The 27115-nt window shown below is 45.9% G+C and overlaps 1 long non-coding RNA gene across 1 annotated transcript in view; it reads right to left on the minus strand.

Annotated features, from left to right (window-relative positions):
* Positions 1-27115, minus strand: part of LOC308606257 — a 1608653-nt gene that overhangs the window by 1580188 nt on the left and 1350 nt on the right. The window contains exon 2 of the long non-coding RNA XR_014013787.1: positions 720-799. This is a non-coding gene — a long non-coding RNA (uncharacterized lncRNA). The remainder of the gene's footprint in view (positions 1-719; positions 800-27115) is intronic.

A 27115-nucleotide genomic window follows, 5' to 3' on the forward strand; every position in this document is an offset into this window, starting at 1 on the left:
AGGCCCTCTGGACTCTGCCTGGGTGCAGACCTGCTGGGTGGCCCATTGACACACAGGGCCAGAAGGCCAGGGCATGGGCAGTGGGTTGTCACATTGGTTCCTCTCCGACCGGCTGGTCCCACTTACAGAGCCTTACCAGAAACTGGACACAAGCCAAGCTTTGGTTAAAGGAGGGGTCCTTACCACAAATGCCCACAGGGTGTAAGCTTAGAAGGTGAACTAGTGGAGAGTTGGGGAGGAGACAACACAGGATGGAAGGGATTGAGGCAAACTAGACAGAAAGTCCCATCCTGGTGGCAGCTGATTCCTGCCCACCCTGACATGAACCAGTATTGTCACAGCCTTGCTTTTTAAGACAGGAATCCAGATTTTTAGATGTAAATGTCTGAGTTTTAAGTGTCATCAATGAATCTAAATTAAAATACAAGAAAAGCCACAAGAGGCCAACACCCTGGTTCTGAAGCCACATTCAGCCTCCGATGCCAGCAGATCCCGGGTTAAACCCTTCAAGGCGTGGGATCAGCTCTGGTCCTGGGTGCCTGTGGGGGCAGCTGTGAGCTGGAGGAGCAGCGGGCGGGGCTTTCTCCCAGGGTGTCTGCAGCAGCCCGACCACAGCTCGGCTTCCCAGCTGCCTCCAGGTGGCGGGGCCGGACCTCCGAAGTCGCTGTTGTCCAGCCCCACCACCCGGAAGCCCCGGTGACGGGACTGCCAGTACCTACCACATACGATGGGGGCAAATATGTCCATGCCTTTGAACTGCTGCTTGGATATGGTCTTGTTGAAGATGAGCCCTCCGAAACTGGGGAGAGACAGCAAACGATTAGAGTGGACGCTTGCCAATCTTCTCCACGCAGACCGCCAATGAGCTGAGCGCTCTCCTGGCTCCCTGGCCCAGCTGGTCTCCCCAGTGCCCTTTGCACCCCACACATGCATTTTCACCTCTGTTCTGAGTCTCACCTGTTCCAAAAAGCCCATCTGATGATGTCAGCCCACTGAAAACCCAACGAACCCTTTCTGAGGCCACTTAGCTGGCTGGGCTCTGCCAAGTGATAGCCTGCGAGCTGCTCTTCAGCAGAAAGCCGAACCTGCGCAACGTCTCCCGCCCCACTACCCCCGTTCCCAGAAGCCGCCACCCCAGAACCTGGCCCCACCAGCCCCTGTGGTTTAGCAAAGTCCTGGAGCCCAAGAGCTTCTAGAAGCAAAGACACCTTAACCACAGCCTCCCCTCCCCAAGAGTCAGTCGGGAAAGCACATCAGAAGGGACTGGGGTGGCCTCGGTCAGCGTACACGAGCAGAAAGGGGCCCCGAGGATGGGTCTGGAAGGCAGAAAGCCTGGGCTCGGCTGGAGCCCCAGGGCCCTGGGGCACTAATCCCTCAGCACTGTAGGTCCCACCAGCGGCCGTGCTGCGGAAACAAGGCGTCCACAGAGTCGTCGCCGCGAGGCCAGCTAAGCGAGGCCAGGCCGGCAAGGGCGTCAGCAGCAGGAGAGCAGGGCCCCAGGCGCCGGGGCCGAGGCCGCGGCCGCGGCCGGTGCTCGTCCACTGTCACCAGGCTCTGCTCCTCAGGCCCCCGGTGCTGTGGCCGCCATAAACAGGGCTGCCCCTCGGAATATACGAGGTCCGGGGTTCTCGGGGGAAGAGCAAAGAGCATGGCGAAGGCGCCGCGTCCACGACTCACCCCACCCAGACCCGGAAGCGTCGCCACATCCCTGCGCCCGTGCGCGCGCGTGCGCGCGCACCTGCTGACGACCATCCTCGGGACTTTCCCACCCGAACTTCAGGATCTTCAAGACGGGCGGGTTCTGCTTGGCGACGAGGACCCTCACAGGGCTCAGGGCCGCGAAGCCAACGCAGACCAGCGGCGACAGATACTGACTGTGTAGGGCGGGGTGGGGGGCGGTAAAGGGGCGCATGGCTGGTGGTGCCAGAGCTCACGGAGGGGCCCGGGCTGTGGCCTGGGTGGCAGAGCTGAGAGGTGGGTGGGGACTCTGGGCACCGCAGGCCTGAGGAGCAGCTGCTGTCCCCATCAATCTGGTGGGCCGTCCCCCGCACGTCTCAGAACCTCTTTCCTATCAGGCGGCTGGAAGGGCTCCTTCCACCTCGGTTCCCGCCACACCCGCCTTTTCTTCGCTTATGCCTTTGTGACTTTCCTGACACACTTCCCTCCTCTGCCTCCTCTCCGCCCCACCTCATCGGTTCCACTTATGGGATCGTGACCGTGGCCAGCACCGCGTTCGGCACCTCGTGTGCCTGACTCTCCTGTTCTCAACGACCCACTCGGACGGCCCGGCAGGAGGGGGCAGACCAGGATACACGCCCTGCTCCTGAGGCCATCCCAGCGCCTGCGTTTCTCATAGGGCTCGGACCTCGGCCTGCTTTGCATCTACTCCTGTCCCTGTGTCACCTGCTCCAACCGGCGGGAGCCTGGAAGACCGACCTCGACCTGGATCGGCCACCGGAACCTGGGCGCAGGCCGGAGCCTGACACACGGGGCACACGCGGCCGCCTCACCTGACACCCCCCCACCCCGCCCCGCCTGCCTCCTATGCGCACGCAGAGCGAGTCACCGGCCTCGTGGAGAAATGTCCCCTGACCCCCGGCGCGCCCAGACCAGGCTCGGGGGTGCGCACCCCTCTGCAGAGGCCGCAGGCCCAGCGTGCAGGCGTGGCTCTGTGTCCCCTGCCCTTCTCCGCAGGAAACAATCGTGGCCCGTCCTTCTGGCCCACGGGCTCCCGGGAAGCTGCAGGGAAGGACCGGCCGCCATAGGCCATGTGCTCCACGGTGGGCGTCCAGGGCAGGAGGCGGGCCCAGGGGTTCTGCTAGTGTCCGACGCCCTGGAAATGGCAGCCTGGAGAAGTAAGTACTCAGGACCCGTACCCTCCCAGCGCCGTGATACCTGCCTCCCCAGCTGAGGGCTCACCTCGCTTTAGTCAGGACTTACCTGACTGGTGCCAGGCCAGAGACCCGCGAGACCCCAGGGATAATCCACTGTCCAACTGCAAGGACGGGTGACCCAACACGACTCAACGTCTGGTGCATCGAGCGGAGACGTGGGGCTGAGCGCAGAGGAGAGGGAGGGTCTGGGGAGGCCTGAGACTCGAAGTTATTTTGCAAATCAAACTCGATAACTAACCCATGCACAAATCTCCTTTGAAATTATTTTGTTTGAAAAATAAAACAAGGTCATCTTATTTAAAAGAAAGGAAGAAAGAAGAAAAGGAAGGAGGGAGGGAGGGAGGATCTCACAAACAACCTAACTGCACACCTCAAGGAAATAGAAAAAGAAGAACAAACTAAACCTAAAGTTTGGAGAAGGAGGGACTTCCCTGGTGGTCCAGTGGTAAAGAGTCCGCCTTCAATGCAGGGGATGCGGGTTCCATCCCTGGTCAGGGAACTAAAGATCTCACATGCTGTGGGGCAACTAAGCCCACCGGCAACAGCTACTGAGCTCTCCCGCCTCAACTAGAGAGCCTGCAAGCCGCAAACTAAAGAAGCCACGCTCAACAACTAGAGAAGAGAAAACCCGCACTCCACAACTAGAGAGAAGCCCGCGCACCACAATGAAGAGGCCGTGTGCGGCAACGAAAGGTCCCGCATGCCTCAAGGAAGATCCCCGCGTACCGCAACTAAGACCGGAAGCAGCCTAATTAATTAATTAATTGATTATTAAAAAAATAAAGTTAGGAGAAGGAAGAAAATAAAAATGAGGGTGGAGGGCTTCCCTGGTGGCGCAGTGGTTGAGAGTCCGCCTGCCGATGCAGGGGACATGGGTTCGTGCCCCGGTCCAGGAAGATCCCACATGCCACAGAGCGGCTGGGCCTGTGAGCCATGGCTGCTGAGCCTGCGCATCCGGAGCCTGTGCTCCGCAACGGGAGAGGCCACAACAGTAAGAGGCCCGCGTACTGCAAAAAAAAAAAAAATGAAGGTGGATATAAATGAAATAGATACTAGAAAAACAATAGAAAATATTAATGAAATTAAGATCTGGTTTTTTTAAAAGATAAACAAAGTTGACATACCTCTAGGTACACTAAGAAAAAAAGAGAGACAACTCAAACAAAACTATAAAAGAAGGAAGAGACATTACAACTTATATTATAGAAATGCAAAGGATCTTAAGAGACTACCACGAACATTTATACACCCACAAATTGGACAACCTAGAAGAAGTACATAAATTCCTGGAAACATATAACCTACCAAGAATGAATAATGAAGAAACAGAAAATCTGAACAGACCAATAATGAGTAAGGAGGTTGAATCAGTAATCAAAAATCTTCCAACACAGAAAAGTCCAGGACCTGACGGCTTCACTGATTAATTCTACCAAATATTTAAAGAAGAATTACTGTCAATCCTTCTCAAACTCTTCCAAAAATTGAAGGAGAAGGAGCACTTCCAAACTCATTTTACAAGGCCAGCATTACCAAAGCCAGACAAAGACACTACAAGAAAAGAAAATTATAGGTCAATATCCCTGATGAACATAGATGCAAAAATCCTCAAAATACTAGGAAATCAAATTCAACAACACATTAAAAGGATCATACACCATGACCAAGTGAGATTTATCCCTGAATGCAAGGATTGTTCAATATATGCAAATCAGTAAGTGTGGTATACCACATTAACAAAATAAAGGATAAAAATCATAGGATCATCTCACTAGGTGCAGAAAAAGCATTTGACAAAATCCAACATCCATTCATTATAAGAACTCTCAACAAAATGAGTATGGAAGGAACATACCTCAACCTAATAAAGGCCAGGGACTTCCCTGGCGGTCCAGTGGTTAAGACTCTGGGTTTCCACCACAGGGGGCACAGGTTCGATCCCTGGTCGGGGAACTAAGATCCAGCATGCCACGTGGCACAGCAAAAATAATAATAATAATAACAATAATAAAGGCCACATATGACAGCTAACATCATGCTAAATGGTGAAAAACTGAAAACTTTTCCTGTAAGGTCAGGAACAAGACAAGGGTGCCCATTCTCACCACTTTTATTCAATACAGTTATGGAAGTCCTAGCCAGAGCAATTAGGCAGGGAAAAGGGAAAAAGGCATCCAAATTGAAGGGCAGAAGTAAAACTGTCTCTATTTGCTGATGACATGATATATAAAGGAAACCCTAGAGTCTGCCAAAAAACTGTTAGCACTAATATACAAATTCAGTACAGTTGCAAGATACAAAATCATATTCAAACATCAGTTGCATTTCTACCCAGTGGTTTAAAACCTTTTGGCCACATTGGGGCTGTCAGCAGAAAGAAGAGAGAGTAGATGAATCCTTGTTAGAATATGATGAAGCAGATTCAATTCTCTAAAATTCGCAGAATACCTAGAAGCAGGTAGGGGGAACTTCTAAAGTTGTCTTTAAAGCCCCTGTCTCCTGCCTAGCATTTCTAAAAGAACTGAATCTCTTCCTAGGAGAGTGAAGGGCGATTCCAGATGGGAACTGAACACCACGAGTAAATAAGCCTTGACTGTCACTTTATAGATGGTGAGAGGGTAGGTAATGAGGATTTCCTTCCATAGGCTCTCTGACGCCAGCAGCCAAGGCAAAAAGATCCCAGTATCCTCATTTCCAGGGTTCTCTGTCACTGGTCCCAGTCTCATAAATCCAAGAGGAACCAAATCATGTGCCTGCTCTCTCTCTCTCTGTCTCTCTCTCTCTGTCTCTCTCTCTCTCTCTTTTTTTTGGCCACACGGCTTGCGTGATCTTAGTTCCCCAACCAGGGATCAAACCCGGGCCCTCAGCGGTGAAAGCACAGAGTCCTAACCACTGGACTGCCAGGAAATTCCCTGCACTCTCCATTTAACTGTGATAGAACCCAACGGCCCTCCCCCACTGCACACACACACACACACACCTTTCAGCGTTCATCTGCTTTTCTGACCCATCAGCTACTCCACTCTGAAAAAGTAATGGCAATTATTTTGAAATTTTGGTCAGAAGTCAATGTAGACATACATTCAGGTCACCATCATTGTCACAAAGAGTTACCAGGAGAAACGTAGCGGAGTAACATTTTGAAATATTTAATCTCTATTGTACGTTTTCCCAATTTCACTTCCCAGAAGACAAGCAAATAATTGGTCATGTTACCATTGCCTCAGGAGAAAACAAAGCTAAGTTGAAATTAGACAGATGTTGCAAATCCTCTTGTTATATTTATCTAAATTTTATGCCTCAGGAAGAATAGGGTTCAGAGGTATGGACACGTTAGGGCTATGTAATGGGTAATTTTATGTGTCAATCTGACTGGCCCAATGGATGACAAAATAGCTGGTAAAACATTATTTCTGAGGGGCTTCCCTGGTGGCGCAGTGGTTGAGAGTCCGCCTGCCAATGCAGGGGACATGGGTTTGTGCCCCGGTCCAGGAAGATCCCACATTCCACGGAGCGGCTGGGCCCATGAGCCGTGGCCGCTGAGCCTGCGCGTCCGGAGCCTGTGCTCCGCAACGGGAGAGGCCACAACAGTGAGAGGCCCGCGTACCGCAAAAAAAAAAAAATTATTTCTGGGTGTGTCTGTGATGCTGTTTCCGGGAGAGATTAGCATTTGGATCAGTAGACTGAGTAAAGATTGCCCTCCCCAATGAGGGTGGGCATCATCCAATCCATTAAGGGCCTGAACTGAACAAAAATGTAAAGGAAGGGCAAATTAGCTTTTTGCTTGAGCTTCATCTTCTGCTACCCTCAGACATCAGCACTCTGGTCCTCCCGATATTTGCTTTACTGCAATGGTCTGGAACCTGATCTGCAATCTCTCTGAGGTATGCCTGTATTATTAAAATCTATTTTTTCCTTAAGTAAACACAGTTTGAAGCCAAGCTCAAGGGTTAATAGGCGTTTGTGTAGATGTCCTTAAGTGGCTTGGCATTCTGTAAAGTTTTGGGGTGAACGGGCAGAGCACAGAGGATTTTTAGGGCAGTGAAGGTATTCTGTATGTTACCATAATGATGGATACACGTCATTATACCTTTGTCCAAACCCGTAAAATGTACAACTCTAAGAGTGAGTCCTGATGTAAACTATGGACCCTGGATGATTCTGATGAGTCGATGTAGGTTCATCAATTATAACAAATGTTCCACTCTGGTAGGAGATGTTGATCATGGGGGAGGCTATGTGTGTGGGGGTGCAGGGGTGATATGGGAAAATGTACCTTCTACTCAATGTTGCTGTGAACCTAAAACTACTCTAAAATAGTCTTAAATAAATAAATATGACATATATTTTACACCAGAAAACAGCCATTTTTATTCCAATTTATAACTTTTAAAAATTATTTCCTGGTAAAATTGCTTAATTCCCTTCCAAAAGTAAAATGGGGACTGCTCAGACTTTGCAGCCTCCTGCATGGAGTATTCTAGGAAGCTACCACGAGATGGCAGCATCCGCCCACAGATGTTACAGCCAGCCTAGACCATCTCTGCAACAAGGAACTACACGTGTTTGAGGAACCCTAGAGGGCCTGAGGCCTCACCATCTGTTTAGGGGGAGGCAGGGATGCTGGCTCAGAAAACATCTGGTAGGGGGCAGTCCTCTCCACGCCTCCACGGGTACACACACACTCCTGCCCTCATTCACTCAGAAAGTCCTGTCACAATTCTATACAGTTGTGGCCATTTTAAACACACACACACACACACACACACACACACACCACCCAAGATGTCCAAGCCCACAAAAGGCCCCTGACCCACCAAATCTCAAGGTTCAGAGGGCTCTTGCACCTGTTCCTTCCTTTCTATTTTAAACATAGACGTCACGGGAGATGCAGCACATTAAATAACGATTTCAGTGTCAGGATGCACCAGCCCCCAATGTCAACCAGGTCACCCTCGGTGTGGGTTGCACTCTGCACAGCCAGGACCCGCAGGAAACCACAAACTAAGGAATCTCTGAGGTCTGATGAGCACTCCCTGGTACCGTGGAGTAACTTCATTCCCTTTTTTCACTTCAGGTAACTGATTTTCAGTGTGGTTTAGTCACATCTCTATGTTCGTGTACCACCTAGTGGTAGAAGAGAGATCCAAACCCAAATTTGTCTGATTTCAAGCCCCATTTTTTCCACTATCACTTTATTGTAGTGTTTATCTACTTTATTGGAGCTTTTCCTACAATACTGGGTGGAGGGGAAAGAAAACAAGAATATCCGGCTCTCTGAAAAGATTTAGTGTTACTTGGGTTTTTTTTCTTTTTACAAATAGAATCCAATAGAATTAAACAAAGAACTTTGCCAAATGCTGAATGGAAGTTAAATTGTAGTTAAATGGAATGGAATGTGGAATTCGAGTCAACAAGAATTCTCACAGGTATTGCAGAAAAAGTTTTCTGTGACCACGATAGCACCTGAAATGCCTTATCACCACATAAAATTTAAGTTCTATGAAGAATGCCACACTTCTTCTCAAAATGTTCATAAAATAAACTGTGCGTTCTTAGTTTGAGGTTAGATGTTATGTAACTCTGACCCAGAAGACTTTTTTCTATGCTACTGCTGGCCACAGGGCCATTATAATCAGCAAATCGATATGGGCTTAAGTCATATTAATAAAAGAATAAAGTAATTATCACACTCTCCTCTGCCTTGGTCAGACCTCTCCCAATGGTGCCAAGTTCTTGTTATGACATTTTATGACAGGTTTTGTCAACCTAAAGAATGGGTTTTGGGGCTTCCCTGGTGGCACAGTGGTTGAGGGTCCGCCTGCCGATGCAGGGTACACAGGTTCATGCCCCGGTCCGGGAAGATCCCACATGCCGCGGAGCGGCTGGGCCCGTGAGCCATGGCCTCTGAGCCTGCGCGTCCGGAGCCTGTGCTCCGCAACGGCAGAGGCCACAACAGTGAGAGGCCCGCGTACCGCAAAAAAAAAAAAAAAGAATGGGTTTTGATGCCAAAAGTTATTATGACATTTTAGGATGGATTTTGTTAATAAGAGAAGAGAGAGCAGGATGGTCAGGGGCTCCAGGCCAGACATCCCCGGGGGTCCTCAGCTGTTTCTCCTGCCATGAACTGAGGAAGAAATGATTTAATAAGGGGGACATAGCACCTGCACTCAAATATGCAGGGCATTTGTCTTCTGGCGCTGGTGATCAGATGCAGGCCTCTGAACAGAAGGCCCACAGACAGAGTTTATCTCATGGTAGGGAAGGGTACTGTCACACCGAATGCTGTCCCACAGTGGAATAGGTGGCTTGGGAAAGGCATCAATATCTGATGAACCAGTGAGACCCATAAGCAGAAAATCATTCCATATACGTGATGTACTGTGACAAACTCTAGACGCACAGTGGTGTTTCAGGTAGGCTTTGTCTCTGCCCTCACAGGGGCTTCACAGAGAAGACAGACCAGAAAAAAAAAAAAAAGTATCTAGTTTTAACTATAAAGTATGAAATGTACTATAATAAGAACAAGAGTGCAAAGGAGCCCATCCAAGGGGCCCCGGCCCCTGTCTCTGAGTACAGAGAAGGATTCCTAGAGAAAGAGAATATGAGACTTAAATAGTGAATGAGAATTAACTGAATAAAGAAAATAGGAGAAAGAGAAGATTTTCCCCTGAGAACAATGCTCCTTCCCAAATACAGTTCTCTGTGACCTCCTTCACATATGTGACCTTTATAAACACCAAGGAAAATAGCCCGTTATGTTATCTATTGCTGCATAACAAGCCACCTCAATGTTTTGTGGCTTAAAACAACAACCATTTATATGCTCATGATTCTGCATCTTGGCTGAACTGACACAGGAATGTCTCCTGGATCACCTGGGCTCACTCCTGTGGCTATAATCATCCGATAGCTCCACGGGGATGGACTGGCCAGATGGCCTCAGCTGGGGCACCTTGGTTCTCCTCCACAGCCTCTCACCCTCTGGAAGGCTAGAGACAGAACTTCCTTACTCGGTGGTCTCAGGGCTGCATTCCAAGAGGGCAAAGGAGGACGTCTTAAGGCATCTAGGGGCCCAGGCTCTGGAACTCACATAGCATCATTTCTGCCACATTCTATTGGTCAGAGCATGTCATAAGGCCAATTTGGATTCAAGCAATAGGGAAACAGACTCTTCCTTTTGACAGGAAGAGCTACAAAATACTGTGGCTCTGTTTTTCAATCTACCATAAGTATGGTGAGAAAACCCAAAGTGGAAGGAATTAGGGAAGATTCCAGAGAAGAGATGGAGCTTGAGCTCGGTCTTAAAGGATGAGTAAGATTTTGTCGAGGAGAGCAGGAGGACTGCATAGCATTACAATGACGTGGAGGTGCCAGAGAACACAGGTGACCTGTTTGAAAAAGAACACAGGGATTGGCTCAGGGGACAAAATTGTGGGGAAAGACCCATCAGGAGAAGAGCATCATCACACCTAGCACTGTCCCACATGCCATTTGGCTGCTCATGATACGATTAATAAATACTGACTGTGTCCAATCAAGGACAAGATCATGAAAGCCTCTATGGTAGATACAGGAGTTTGCCAAGAGAATTTTTTTTTTTTTTTTGTGGTACGCAGGCCTCTCACTGTTGTGGCCTCTCCCATTGCAGAGCACAGGCTCCAGACGTGCAGGCTCAACGACCATGGCTCACGGGCCCAGCCGTTCCGTGGCATGTGCGATCTTCCCGGACCGGGGCACGAACCCGTGTCCCCTGCATCGGCAGGTAGACTCTTAACCACTGAGCCACCAGGGAAGCCCCCAAGAGAATATGTTTAATCAGGGGAGTTAGGCAATGAGAATTTTCCTTGCATATCCGAGATGTCGTTTCATAGACACTGCATAAATTAGCATCCAAACTATTTTGTTCCTGTGGATCTGGTCAAGACCTTTAATCATCTGTACTTTCTGTGGCCCCTGACTTGATTATCTGTGTGGATTTTGGATCTTTGTTTTGATCATGTCAATTCACTCAGAGTAGAGGAGAGATGTAATATCCTCAGCAAGCTGCAGAGACCCCATCTGACATGAAAATGGACACTGAAACAAGAGGACCATGATGAGAGCAGGTATGAAGGCATATGGCTAACATCTAATCCAACACACATTATCTCCCTCCAGTTGGATTCACACAAGATTTTTTTTTTTTTGCCTCAGTCAGTAGAAAGGAGACATTTTATTGCTAAAAAGGCTGGAGAGAGAAAGAAGTGAGATTGAAATTCTGGAACTAATCAACTTTGGCAAAGCCATAATAGTGGTAACTTGCGACTACAGTGGTAGATTGCCCAGGGTCACATGGATCAAATGATTTAAGCCACTAAGAACACAGAATAAACATTTGCTCGTATCTGTGGTTGCTCTGTGAGCACGACCTTACATGACTTACGATGAAAGTGTAGTCATAAAAGACCACATATTATTATTGTATGATTCCTTTTACATGAAAGGCCCAGAGGAGGCAAATATATAAAAACAGGAAGTAGATTAATGGTTGCCTATTACTGTGAGGAGTGAGGAGAAATGGAGGGTAGCTGCTAAAGGACACAGGGTTTCTTTGGGGAATGATAAAATGTTCAAAATTTGATTGTGTAACGGAGCAGGACCCTATGGGGCCTTCCTGGGACAGACCCTTCCCCCCACTCCCCACCATGTGCTCTGCCTGCCTCTTTTTTTTTTTTAATATTTATTTATTTGGCTGCACTCGATCTTAGTTGCAGCAGGGTCTTAGTTGCAGCACGCGAGATCTTTAGTTGATCTTTAGTTGCGGCATGTGGGATCTAGTTCCCTGACCAGGGATCGAACCCAGGCCCCCTGCATTGGGACCGTGGAGTCTTAGCCACTGGACCACCAGGGAAGTCCCCTGCCTGCCTCTTGTTTGTAGAAAAACTTTAGCCTCCTAGGGCTTCCCCAAGTTCCAAAGAATAAATTTAATCAGAGAAGTGAGAAAATTCAGGAACAAAGGAGAGCAGTCAAGCAAGACAAAATAATAATAGTTTAGCCATTACACAAAGTCAAGGCCCTTCCGTTCCTCTTCAAGGGCTATAGATAATCTTCTGAGCCAAATCCTTTGAGCTGTTTTGCAGATACTGAAACCCCCACCAGGTGGGAGAAGTTAACTGCGTGCTGCCCACAAGCATGTAGACCCCAGACCAGCTGGAACCAGAAGGCTGATGATGTTGACGCCCCGTTACCTCACCATCAACCAATCAGAAGAATGTCCATGAACTGATCACATACCCTGCAACCCTCTCCCACACTCTATCTTTAAAAATCTTTCTCTGAAAGCCTTTGGGGAGTTTGGGCCTTCTGAGCATTAGGTGCCTGGACCCCTTGCTTGGTTGGCCCTGCAGTAAACGCTGCACTTTCCTTCACCACAACTCGGTGTCAGTAGATGGGCTTTACTGTGTGCAGCTGAGCAGACCCAAGTTTGGTTTGGTAACAATTGTGGTGATGGTTATAAAACTCTGTGAATACATTAAAAATCATTGAATTGTACACTTTAAGTGGGTGAATATATGGTATGTGAATGATATATCAATAAAGCTCTTCCAAAAAACTAAGTTAAATTAAAGAATAAACTCTTTTCACGCAAATCCTGTCATTTGGAGGCTGGCTGGCAACCATCCTCTAATCTAACCTTTATGCTCAGAAAAAGTCTTTTCAAAATCAAGGAGGAGATATGGGACTTCCCTGATGGTAAAGTAGTTAAGACTCTGCACTTCCACTGCAGGGGGCACAGGTTCGATCCCTGGTCGGGGAACTAGGATCCCACATGCTGCATGGTGTAGCCAAAAAAACCCCAAAAAAGCAAAAAACAAGGGGAGATATATTCTCAAGGCAAAAACGAGTATAGTATCTTCTGCTTCCTAATGGTGCCCTTTGTTTGTTTAGCCCAAAGGGAGCATCTATATAAATGCAGGTCAAGAATCCAAGAACTTGATAACTATCAGCTGGAATTTATATCATCCAATTAATCTCAATGCTAGCAAAAACTACTGTCTTGTTTTGTTTTGTGGGGAGAAGTAAAATCTCTTGGAGGTGGGAAGAGTTAAGACCTGTTGATTCAATGCATTTTGTGTTAGGTTTGCAAGACAGTGATGACACGTTCCTGGGCCTCAGGTTGACTATATTTTGCTAAAATAGGAAGGAATCCCTCAGGAACACACAGGTCTGGGGCTACTTGTGCTGCAGGGTGAATTCATCACTAAATTATCTTTCTAACAAAGGCAAATTACCTCCTATGTTGTACAAGACCCCGAAGACATTAGACGAATGAATCTAATGTCCAGCCAAGACTTGAGCTGAGAGTCAGCAGGATGGCACCTGCCAGAGGAGCCTCTTGAGTGGTCTACACAGACAAAGGTGAGCATCAGCAACCGTGATCACATGTACCCCTTGGGAGGGCTTTCACACACCATGTTCTTATGTGATACTCTTCTCAGTCATTGCCAGGAATGATTTTAATTACATTTATCTGCATATGAGGAAACTGATGTTCAGAAACATCAGAATCACATAGTGGACAGGGCTTAGCTTTTGTAGACACAGAGCTCTTTGTTCAAATGCCTTAAATACAACGTATTAGCCCAATGACTTTTGGCAAGTTTTTACACCTGAGTTTCAGTTGCCTCATCTTTATAGTGATGATGATAATGCCTCTCTCATAGGCTTGTAAGAACTAGAGGAGAATTTATTCACACAAGCACATACACACATATGCACATATACACATACATGCACATGCACACACATACATACACACAGAATGTCTGGCGCTTCTAAAGAGTTTAGCAAGTGGTTATTAAACTGTGGCCTCTGGAGTCTAACCACTTGGGTTAAAAAGCCAGGCCTGCTATTTGCCAAAGCTAACAAATGCAAGAAGCTTGGCTTCTCTGTGCCACATTTTCTTATCTATAAAATGAGGACAATAATAGCAGCTGACCCACAAGTTTGTTGTAAAATTTTAAGATGATAAAAAGCATATAAAGTCCATAATAAATAGTCAATAAATGATGGAGACAAAGAGTTAATGATTAAAAGTAATGATTATCTTAACTCTGAAACAATTTGTTCTGGGTCACATAACAGGTAAGGTGAAAGTGGGCTCCAATTCTAGGTCTTCTGACTTTAAATACTGATATTTTTCCATTACTAGAGAAGACCACAAAGTCAAGAGAAAGGGTGTGAAATATTTTCAGATCCCAAAGGGTCTTTGGTGGCAGAAAGGACATCAGCAACATTCAAGAAACAATAAACTCTTCTTAAAAAATAGAATAGAAGGGAACACTTCCTAACTCATTGGATAAGACCAATATTGTTGCAGTGATTCCAAAGCTAGATAAAGACATGACAGAAAAAGAAAACTACAGACCAATCTCCTTTATGAATATGGACACAAAATCCTCAACAAAATACTAGCAAAGTGAATCCAACAGCATATAAAAATAATTGTATATACTATAACCAAGTGAGATTTATCCCAGGAATATAAGATCAGTTTAGGATACAAAAACCAGTCAAAATTATATACCATATATAGAATAAAAACAAAAACCACATAAACATCTCAATAGATACATAAAAAGCATCTGAAAAATCCAACACCCTTTCATGATAAAAACATTCAACAAACCAGGAATAGAAGGGAACTTACTTCTTCAACCTGATAAAGGACATCTGTGAAAAACCCATAGCCAATATCATACTTAATGTTGAAAGACTGAATGCTTTCCCCCTAAGGTCAAGAACAAGACAAGAATGTCCACTTATATTCAACATTGTACTGGAGGTACAACATCGTACCAGGGCAATTAGGCAAGGAAAAGAAATAAAGACATCCAGATCAGAAAGGAACAAGTAAAATTATCTCTGTTTGCAGATGACATGATCTTACATATAGAAAACCCCAAAGAATCTGTTTAAAAACTATGAGCTAATAAACAAGTTCAGCAAGTTGAAGGAAACAAGATCAAGATATAAAAAGTAGTTGTATTTCTATACACTAGCAGTAAACAATCCAAAAATAAAACTGAGAAAAAAATTCTACTTGTAATAGCACCCAACAGAATAAAATACTTAGAAATAAATTTAACTGAATAAGTGCAACATCTATACACTGAAAACTACAAAACACTGTTGAAATTTAAGATCTAAATAAACAGAAAGAAATCACATGTTCCTGGATTAGGAGAATCAATATTGTTCAGAGAGCAATATTCCCCAAACAAATCTACCTGTTCAACACAAGCCCTACCAAAATTCAGCTGGCTTCTTTGCAGCAATTGACAAGCTGATCCTAAAATTCACATAGAAATTTAAGGCACCCAGAATCCCCAAAACAATCTTGAAAGAGAACAAAGTTGGACTTTTTAAGAACTCACACTTAATTTCAAAACTTACTTCTAAACCACAGTAATAGAGACAGTAATGAAACAGGAGGGAAGGGGGCAGGGCACAACCTTTAAAAGTGACATAGCCCAAGGACACGACATAAACCAATTAGACCAAACAGGTCCAAAATGGTGGACCAGTCGACTTCCACTAGACCTTGAGTCTCAGGATAGCTCATTGTAACACATCAGCAAGCTAAATGACACATCCACAGGTGCCATGACAGTTCCAAGACCTACCATTAAGGTCAAAAAGTGGGTGGTGGTCCAATTTCCGGAAATTCCCACCCCTTCCCCAAAATAGCTGGAATACTCTTCCCACTCATTAGGCTATGAAATTACCCACGCCTATAAAAACTGACAACCCGGACTTCCCTGGTGGAGCAGTGGTTAAGAATCTGCCTGCCAATGCAGGGGACACAGGTTCGAGCCCTGGTCCGGGAAGATCCCACATGCTGCGGAGCAACTAAGCCCGTGCACCACAACTACTGAGCCTGCGCTCTAGAGCCCGTGTGCCACAACTACTGAAGCCCATGTGCCTAGAGCCCATGCTCCGCAACAAGAGAAGTCACCGCAGTGAGAAACCCACGCACTGCAAGGAGAGTAGCCCCCGCTCGCCGCAACTAGAGAAAGCCCTCGTGCAGCAACAAAGACCCAATGCAGCCAAAAATAAATAAATAAATTAATTAATTAATTAATAATTTTTAAAAAAACACTGACAACCCCATACCCTGGGGCCACACTGACCTTCTATGATGGCCCACACTCTGTCTATGGAGCGTGTTTCTCTCTAAATAAATCCACTTCTTACCTATCACTTTGTCTCTCACTGAATTCTTTCTGTGATGAGACATCAAAAACCTGAGCTTCATTAAGTCCTGAGACCAGGTGTGTGATCTCAGTGAAAAGACTTTGGGTTCAGGGACTTCCCTGGTGGCTCAGTGGTTAAGAATCTGCCTGCCAGCCACTATGGAGAACAGTATGGAGGTTCCTTAAAAAACTAAAAATAGAATTACCATATGACCCAGCAATCCCACTACTGGGCATATAACCAGAGAAAACCATAATTCAAAAAGATACATGCACCCCAATGTTCATTGCAGCACTATTTACAATAGTGCAATTGGGTCATTTGTAGAGATGTGGACGAATCTAGAGACCGTCATACAGAGTGAAGTAAGTCAGAAAGAGAAAAACAAATATTGCATATTAACGCATATATGTGGAACCTAGAAAAATGGTACAGATGAACCGGTTTGCAGGGCAGAAATTAAGACACAGAAGAAGAGAAAAGACATATGGACACCAAGGGGGGAAAGAGGCAGGGGTGGTGGTGGTGGTTGTTATGAACTGGGCGATTGGGATTGACATGTATACACTGATGTGTATAAAATGGATGACTAACAAGAACCTGCCATATAAATAAATAAATTAAATTAAATTAAATTAAAAAAAAAAGAATCTGCCTGCCAAAGCAGGGGACACGGGTTCAAGCCCCAGTCCAGGAAGATCTCATATGTCACGGAGCAACTAAGCCTGTGTGCCACAACTACTGAGCCTGCGCTCTAGAGCCCACAAGCCACAACTACTGAGCCCATGTGCTGCAACTACTGAAGCCTGTGCTCTGCAACAAGAGAAGCCACTGTAATGAGAAGCCTGTGCACTGCAATGAAGAGTAGCCCCAGCTCACTGCAACTAGAGAAAGACTGCGCGTAGCAACAAAAACCCAATGCAGCCAAAAATAAATAAAATTAAAAAAAAAAAGACTGTGGGTTCAAGTCCCAATCTGAGTTGCATGGTTTCAGTGAGGTACTGACATAAAGACAGACATATAGATCAACGGAATAGAATTAAGAGTCCAGAAATAAATCCATACATCTATGGTCAATTGTTCTTTCAACAAGGATGCCAAGACCATTCACTGGGGAAAGAATAGTCTTTTTAGTAAACGATGCTGGAACATCTGGATAGCCACATGCTGAAGAATAAAGCTGGACCCCTACCACATACCATATACAAAAATTAACTCAAAATGGATCAAAGGCCTAAATGTAAGAGCCAAGATCATAAAACTCTTAAAAGAAAACATAAGGCCAGCGTGGGAGGGCTTCCTTATGGCTAGAATGGGAGCTCTCAGGCTTTGACCAGGTTTACAATGGAGCTATGTTACAAGACCAATGCAGTCTATTTTGTGCAGGATAGTTGTGCAAAAACTGTGTTGGTCATGTGACTGAGTCACAGAGCTATTGCAGCTGGTTGTGTATGGCAGGAATCATTTTCATCTCAGTTTTGATAGAGGGTTTTCTGCCATGATCACAAGGCACTCATACCTTGATCCATCCCTTTTTCCCTATCATTATCTATTTTCAGGAAAGTATATAAAGGTGGTCATTTATATCTTAACCTTCACCTAGGTCATTCATTCATCCATTCATTTATTTATTTTCCTAGTGCTTTCAATAGCCCAAGGTCAAATAATTTGCATATTAAGCTTCAATTTCCTTATCCTTGTTAGGAGACAAGTCTCCCCAGACTTCTCACTTTCTGCAAGGTCTGGGCCTTCTAAACAAGATATGTTTGAATGGCAAACAGCTTTGGAAGCTAGAGACATGTATCTCATGAGATATTTGGAGATTATCTCTCTAGAGATATCACAAGGTAATAAAGATAAGACTTTTCCTTCCCTCTCCCCCAGTGGAAACTTGCTTACATTCCATAAGTAATCTCTCTCTCCACAGGGGAAGATGGACAGATCACCAGTTTCCTAATTTCAGGGTTCCTCTCCCATGGGGCACCCTCTGCATGAGCAGGTAACCTCTAGCCTTCATCACCTTTCCCCATGGAGCGCGGGGCAAGGGGAAACGCTGCCCTGGCAGCTGTTTTGGCTGTGAGTACTAAATCATCTGTGTCTCTGACCCAGGGGTCTCATGTCTGCTGTAAGTATATAAAAACTGTAACAGGCTAACTCATAAGCTTACAAGTAAGGTAAAATCCCAGACTTTTCTCAATTTCTGACTTAAAATTTTGTAAAATGGATAATACCAGAACCAACACTTTAGAGTTTTCATCAAGACCAAATGAAATAATGCATGTAAACACTTAGCTATTATTAGTCAGTCACTGTGCCTTACTATATTTATTAATTACTCTACTGGAGACACAAAATTAAGTACTAGGGACACAGTAGGAAGCAATAAAGGGATTTGCTTCTTAGATTTCTGTCTGAAAACCTGAGTTTGAGTCCTGGTTATGCATTAACCAGTTTTGTTAGGACAGTCACCAGAGCCTTTGTATTCTCATTTGTAAAATTAGAATATTGGAAGAGGTCAACATGTAAAAGATTTATCCCAAGGAACATTAGACTCATGAGATTATTCTTGGGGGAAAAAAGGCGTTCCATGGACACAAAAGTCAGGGAAACTTTGCATCTTATATATCTCCCCTAGAAATCTATAATGCATATAGTAAAAACACTGAGAAGCCCTCAGAAAGGAAACCTGTTTAATTTGAATGAAGCCACAGTTTCCAAAAGTCATTTGACCACAGGACCCTTTTTCCTCATGACAGCAAATTAGCAACCCATGGATCATATCGTAGGAAATACTAAACTAGGTGATCTAAGTTTCTCCAATGTTAACAATCTTCTGTCTCTCTGCCATCATTACCTACATCTAATGTTTCTTTCTGTAATTTCAGACTCAGGTGTGAGTGGGGATGGTCTTTGTGTTGACAGGGGCCACATCTGTCACTTCTAAGTCACAGGGCATAAGCAACTGACAGGTCAGTATTTACACAGAGCCACACCAGTAAAATATACACCCATCACCAAGTGCACAAAAACAATGATATTGGAAGTTTGTAAACGAGCTTCCCAACATACTTATTGCCACCAACACCTTGTTTTCCACTGTTCCCAGGAAGCCTTTTCTTTAATAATCAGATGGAAAGAAAAGCTTGGAACCAGAAGGCTTTTTTTTTTTCTGCCTTCTAAACAGCTAAACCCAATAAGAGTAATGGTCTAGAACCTGGAAGATTTGGATTCTAATTCTGCCAACCCATGAACTCACTTTTGATTTGAAGCAAGTCATCTTCCATATCGAATCCTGCATTTTCCATCTGGAAAGTGAGGGAGTTAAGTGAGGTGGTCCCTGTGTTCTCACCCAGTTTGAGAATGTTGTTTCATTCTGAGTAAATGGCATCTAAAGGCAGTTTTGATCCAGCAACTTCATGGTTTGGCCGTATAGCCTTCGGTAGTGGCCATCTGGTGCAATGAGTGTGTAGCAACCTCTCTACCCTCCAACAAGCAATAGCTGGAGATGGGAACATCTCAAGCCCATCTGGGTCTTTTCAAGGAGGCAACACCACACCCCTCATGGTCAGTGCCCACACTGAGGTTACCCTCACTCTTTGGGACATGCTCTCTCCAGCTTTGGGGACAATCTGTGTCCACTGAATCAATGGCTTGGACTATTGCGATCCTCATATTTTCTTTCTTTTTTAATAATTAAAAAATCAACAAGAACCCTCATTTAAGTTATGCTAAGGGAAAAAAAAAAAAAAAGTTATGCTAAGGGGTTTACTTCAACCCAAAAAATCTATGAGAGCTATACCTGGGCCTGGAAGTGGAGCCAGACACGATAGCTCAGATTAAGGCAGGAGAATAGCTTCAAGTGTGAAGTTAAAGTTTGTTCTTTGTGTGTGTGTGTGTGTGCGTGTGTGTGTGTGCGTGCCTGTCTGTCATGATTCAAGCATAACTTAGCTGGGAGAACTAAGTGCTGTGAATGTGCACACTGTCTTCTATTTTTCCAAACTGTGCTTAGGAGAAGCTCAAATCCTGTTAACTATTGAGCACAGGGAACATCTCCCCAGTGCAGCTGCTAGCCTTGGCTTTGAGGTTGCTGACTGCACCCCTCTCCCTGCCCTTCCTGTTGTCAGCTGAGTGAGGTCTGGGGCTTGTCTGAATCTCCTCACCTGGTCAGAACCACACAGTTGCAGGAAGAGGACACTGAAGACTTCGTTGGCTCTGAATTTACCAATCTGTGACCTTGAGCCAGGCATGTGACTCTATGGGTCTCAGATACTTTCTTATTCTGTACAAAAGGTCTGATAACCCTGCCATGAAAACATCAGGCTGCTGGTGGAACATCTCTTGCCCCTCCCCAATTTGTGCTGTAATATCTGAGACCACCTTGACTTTGTCTGACTATCTGCAGCTCGTTCTCTGATGTCTTCCAGTCTTGACAAGTGCTGCCCTTTCATCCTGGTAACATCCTTTCTTTTTTGCTTAATAAACTTGTACTCATTCTTCTAGGATCAAGTCAAATGTTTCCTCCTCCAGGTGTATTTTTTACATACATTTTTAAAATTTAAGTATAGTTGATTTACAATATTAATATTAGATTCAGGTGTACAACATTGTGATACCGTATTTTTATACTCCATTTAAATTACAAAACAATGGATATATTTCCCTGTGCTGTACAACATATCCTTATTGCTTATTTATTTTATACATAATAGTTTATACCTCTTAATCCCCACCGCTATCTCTCCCCTCTCCCTTCACTCTTCCCACTTGTAACCATTAGTTTGTTCTCTATATCTGTGAGTCTGTTTCTGTTTTGTTATATACATTCATTGTTTTATTTTTTTAGATTCCACATATAAGTGATAATATAGAGTATTTGTCATTCTCTGACTTATTTCACTAACCATAATACCCTCTAGGTCCATCCACATTGTTGCAAATGGCAGAATTTCATTCTTTTTATGGCTGAATAATATTCTAGTATATAAATACCGCATCTTGTTTATCCATTCATCAGTTGATAGACACTTAGGTTGCTTCCATATTTTGGCTATTGTAAATAATGTTTCTATGAACATTGAGGTGCATGTATCTTTTCGAATTTGTTTTCGTTTCTTCGTTTTCTTTCAATTCCAGCAGTGGAATTGCTGGATCATGTGGTAGTTCTATTTTTAGTTTTTTAAGGAACCTCCATACTGTTTTCCATAATGGCTGCAACAATTTACAATCCTACCAACAGTGTACTAGGGCTCCCTTTTCTCCACATCCTCACCATTTGTTATTTGTAGACTTTTTGATGATAGCCATTCTGACAGGTATAAGATGATAACTCATTGTGGTTTTGGTTTCCATTTATCTAATGATTAGTGATGTTGAGTATTTTCTCATGTGCCTATTGGCCATCTGCATATCTTCTTTGGAAAACCCAGGCGGTTTTTCTTGACATCCCAGGTTGGGTGTCTCCGTTTTGTACTCCTCTGGCAGTGGCATCTGCATTTACATTTATACTTAGAGAATGCCAATTCACAGTTCTGCCCTTCAAGATGCTCACAGTCTTATGGCAGATGCTGCATATTCTTTTATAATTGCCCTTTTTTGCAATGTCCTCCTAGGGTGGTGATATGTTTTAGAAGGATCCTGCTAGCTGCTGTGAGGGGAATTTCTTGAGCGGCAAGACAAAGTCCAACAGTCCAATGAGAGGAGGGGTTTCTGGTGTGACCCAAGAGAGGTCTATGATGATGTGACCACGTGGATGAGAGGCAGGTGGCTTCTACTTCCTGTGGTAACGAGAGCTGGGCCTGAATCACAGCTCAGTCCCTCTCTGGCTATAGACTTTGCACACCAACTTCTTGGCATCATCATGAGGAATAAATGAGGGAATAAATGTTTAGTAGTAGTAGTAGTAGTAGTAGTATTCCAGACATATTCTGGAGGTCAACTGGGGAATGTGGGAGGGGATGGAGAGCTGGATCAAGGATGACTCTTGGATTTCTGGAAATGGGTAGGTAAGTCAGACATGACTCAACACTGAGCATGTCAGGTCATGATGGGAGGGCATATTTGGGACCTGTGGGTGGAATAAGTTCAGGCCTTCACATCTCAGCCCTGGCTCGCTCTGAATCCTGGTCCTCACCCCCATGGGCAGGGCAGGGTGGATCCAGCATAGGCAGCCAGAGGGACAGAACTGATTATAAAAAACAACGGGCCAACTATCTAAAAGGCTAGACCCTATCAAAGGTGCTCTGTGTGGCCCTGGGTAATTCACCTTACTGGCTGGGGCCTGAGCTCACACATATGTGAATGAGGGAGACAACTGGGCCCAGCCCTGGCCTCCCAGACACCGAGCCGTGAAGTACAGACGACAGTGATGTTGAAACACCTCCTTTTCCTTCAAGATCCACTCATGTGTCACCTCCTCCTTGTCACCTATCCTGGTTCCCCAGTCAAAAGCAACCCCTCTCCACTCTGCTCCTAGAACCTCCATACTATGGGCACTTACTTACTTACACCCACCTCACAGCTCCCGCACAAAATACACAGGCTGTGCGCTGCCATGTCTGCTGCTCCTCCTCCCTGCAAGTGGCCAGCATAAGCCCAGGGCTGGCCCAGAACCCAGAGCTAGTCATGATCCCAGATGACAGGGGAATTAGCATCCTTCAGGTGAAGCGTCTGAATGTGAAGCACACCACAGGGAACACAGGGAAATCAAGACACACCCAGGGGTTGCACATGGGGAGCCACAGATGGACAACATTAACAAAGGATTTTAAAAAAATCATTTATTAAAATCCTTAGTTATCAGGTGAAGGTGGCTGGCTTTTCCAGAGTAATTTTACACACACAGATAAGTGTTTGGAGACATTCTGTGAGCCAGTGGGAGAGGTTTCCAGAGGGTCCACCAGCCAAAGACCAGTACATTCTGTGGCGGCTCTGAAGATACTCTCTGACCATGAGGAGGGGCAGAGACACCAGAAACTACCCCCCCACACCCCATCTCCTGCTAGCAGGAGTGCCTGCACTCAGGCCTTCCCCAAGCTCTTTTTCAAGGCTGTGCATTTCCCTAGGGCAGGCTGGGCATGGAGGACTAGGGTTGAGGGGATATAAAAGGCCCCAGTCCATCCAAAGAAAGGGCTGCTTCTTCAGATGAGGTGGCCTTCAGCCAGCACCATCCCCTCCCCACCCAAGGCCACTAAGGCAGCCCAGCATCCCCTACCCTGGGCTCAGGTGGCCTCTTCTGTCCTCTTCAGGAAGCATGCAAACAGGGCACACCTAGACACCTGCACAGAGTCACACCCCACTCACTGACTTCCACATGTGCACACAAATGCAAGACACGACAAGGTCACACTCAAACGGTCACCCCAAGTGCACATGAACATTCTCCATAGACTCCAAAGATAGGCATACAGCTACTCATACACACATGTGCACACACACACACACACATACCATGTACACGCGGGCCCCTCATAAGTACTCTCTCCTTATATAATTTATATAAATATCTACATAGTAGCTGCTGGGGGCTGCTGCTCAGAGCCCCTGCCCCCTTTCCACTGAACCCATTAACTTGCCAGGCAAGGTCACGCAGCAGGACAGAGAGTCAATGCACAGGTACAAAAGCCAGGCCCCCTCGCCCTGGTTCAGGACCACTCTTCAGGGCCATTATAGCGTCAGAGTCTTTGTTCTTGCTGCCACACAGCTCCTCCCTCTATCCAGTCCTGCTTCAGTCATTCCCCCAGGTGGTGATGGCCAGAGTGCTCCCCCAAAAAGTATGAGTCTGTGCTGAGCTCTCTTTCCTTAAGGGTCTTCAGTTCCCTGGCCTGGAAGAGACTACATCTTTTCTACCTGCTGCCTGAGGTTGACCCGCAGCACCAAATCCACAGCCTGGGCCTGGAGCAAAAGCCCCAAGATGATTCCTGGACAGGCCACCAAAGAGCTGACTCCAGGCTGGGAATAGATCAGGGGATCCTCCTAGCTATTTGCATTTGGTACTGAAATTGGTAAAAGGAATCTAGCCTCTACCTGTTCTTTTGATCCCAGTCTCAAACCATAGTTGGCTATGTGACCTTAGGGAATACTTCCCTCCTTTGGCCTCAGATTCTCCATATATATAGTGGGAAGTCTGGAGTTTGGGACACAGGCTTCCTGTGACATCTACAAAGGGCTGCAAGGCATGGTTTAGATCTACGTTGCTCCAATGTGGTCCACTGGTCAGCAGCACTGGCCTCATCTGGGAACTTATTAGAAAAGCAGAATCGTAAGCCCAACTCAAGACCTGCTGAATCATAATCTCCGTTTTCACAAGACCCCTGGGTGGTTCCGATGCACATTACAGTGTGAGAAGCACTGTCCTGAATAAGCTCTGAAAGCTCTTTCTGTTTCTAGAGTTCTATGATACACTACTTCACCAGGATTGTGATGGAGGGTGTGGGCCTTTGGGTTGAGAGGGGTTATTGATTTGCCAGCGAAGTTTCGTCTTTATTGATCCCTGGTGACCAGACAGCTCAATTCCAGTCAGCTTTCATGACTCCAGCAGAATTCCCAGCTGTGGTAAGAGTAATTTTAAACATAATAATACAAACGATGATGAGGGTTGAGGACGGTGAAGAACGGACTTCTCTGTGACTCAGGACTTCCTCACTATTAGACATTCCTGCCCCCTTTCACCCAGGAGAATCCAATGAACATCTGGATCTACCTGGAGCCCTGGGGGCTGACTTTTCTGAGCTCATCCCGGAAACACTTCCTCTGGGTCTGACTGAGGGTGACCAGGAAATGGGCAAAAGGCCTGGAGAAGCTCCAGACACCGTGGAACAGAGCATGATATCTAGTCATTTCCAACTGCTGGAACCCAGAGCCTGTAAATGTCTGAACCCAAACGTTACCCAGATTGCCTAGTCCAGGCGCTTGCATGTAGTTTGTTAAAACTGTTTTCTTAAAAAAAAAAAAAAAAAAAAAACTGATGGATCTTACACATATACATATGAGTGCTTACTTGGAAGTTCATATGTAAAATACAGAGAAGTATAGACATCATGTTTGCCTTTAGGGCAGGGGTGGCTGCCAGAGGCTCTCTGACTGCAGTGGCAAGTGGACAGCTTAAAGGATCAGCAGCTACTAACTGGCAGATTAGGACAGAGACCTGAAATGCAGGATTCAAGAATGCAAGTCATCAATAGTAGGATTAGGGGTAGGCGGTGGGAGGGTGAAAAAAAACCCGGGAAATGGCCAGAAGGGGTGATCAGTCAGAAGAGGGAAGCTGACCAGCCACTGCTTTCCCAAGGAGGTAGACTCAGAAGATGGAGAGCCACCCTGAGCCCTGACTGTGATGAGAAGAAAGACAGGAAACGGTGGGGGCAGAAGGGACAGTGAAGAGGGCCACGGGCCATGCTTTCTCCCTCCTCCATCTCCCACATGTGAAATATCGTACGTCCTGCAAAGTTCAGATCAAAGGCTATCTCCTCCACGAAGGCCTCCCCGATTTCCACAGCTGGCACCGAGTCCTCCCTCCTGTGCCCTCCCACGGTTCTCTCCCCTCCACCTGATCTTTGCCACATTCTGCCTCCTCCTATTATGGCTCCCTTAAAAGGTAGCTAGGGGCTTCCCTGGTGGCGCAGTGGTTGAGTCCGCCTGCCGATGCAGGGGACATGGGTTCGTCCCCCGATCCGCGAAGATCCCACATGCCGCGGAGCGGCTGGGTCCGTGAGCCATGGCCGCTGAGCCTGCACGTCCAGAGCCTGTGCTCCGCAACGGGAGAGGCCACAACAGTGAGAGGCCCGCATACCGCAAAAAAAAAAAGGTAGCTAGTGTGTACCCTTTGCACTTGATTTTTTTGCCCCTTCCTTTAGATTCCTGCCTGGAATGGAGGCATGATGGCTCAAGTTGCAGCTACCATCTTGGACCACTGGGTGAGGGGCACACCTTAGTGAGGACGGAGGCACAAGCTGGGTCCCTGAGGACTTTGTGGGGCAGAAATGCCACGCCAGCCCTTGACCGCCCATCTCCATATTTTCTTTTCTTTTTTTTTTGCTGTACGTGGGCCTCTCACTGTTGTGGCCTCTCCCGTTGCGGAGCACAGGCTCCGGACGCGCAGGCTCAACAGCCATGGCTCACGGGCCCAGCCGCTCCGCGGCATGTGGGATCCTCCCAGACCGGGGCACGAACCCGTGTCCTCTGCATCGGCAGGCGGACTCTCAACCACCGCGCCACCAGGGAAGCCCTCCATATTTTTATGTTAGAGAAATACATTTTATCTTGATTAAGCCGATTATTTTGGGTCTCTGTTATCTGCAGACAACCCCAATTTTAACTGATACACTGGGAATTATTTCAGACTCCTTTTCTACTTCTCCCTGCATTTAATCACCAAACACTTTTGATTCTTACTCCATGATATGTCCCAGATCTGCAACCTTTTCTCCATCATTGCTACTTCTACCTGAATTCAGACAACCAAGAACTTCTTGCCTGGATTATTGTGTCAGCCTTCTTTTGACCTTGTCTCCCTACCTCTTAGGAGTGTCCTTTCCAATCCACCTTTCATACCAGCGACTCAAATTAGCTTTCTAATGAGAAAGTTAAATGTATATGTTACAGAGACCCACACCTAGAATGGTGACAATCGTTAATATTATCTGTAATTTTTTATGAAGCAAATATGATGAAGTTGTCTTATTCCCTCCATAAGGGCAAATATCCTCTTGTGCCCTCCTGACCCTGAATTGAACTGTCTCCTTGGTGTATTCTTTCAAACTTTCACATACATTTATGAATGAATGTATCGTATGATTTTGTGTATTTTAAAATTTTATCTAAACGGCGCCATATTATACCTATAGTTCTGCGACTTGCTTTTTTACGTTTTTGAGGTCTATACATGTTGATACCTATAAACTGAGCTCATTCATGTCAGTAGTAACAGCTACCTCTTCGGTCAGGTCCGTCGTCATTAAATGAAGGAAGCGTGTCGAGCGCTGTGAATG

The sequence above is a fragment of the Mesoplodon bidens genome (genome assembly GCF_964165515.1).
Source record: "Mesoplodon bidens genome assembly, chromosome: 18".
Classification (NCBI taxonomy): domain Eukaryota; kingdom Metazoa; phylum Chordata; class Mammalia; order Artiodactyla; family Ziphiidae; genus Mesoplodon; species Mesoplodon bidens.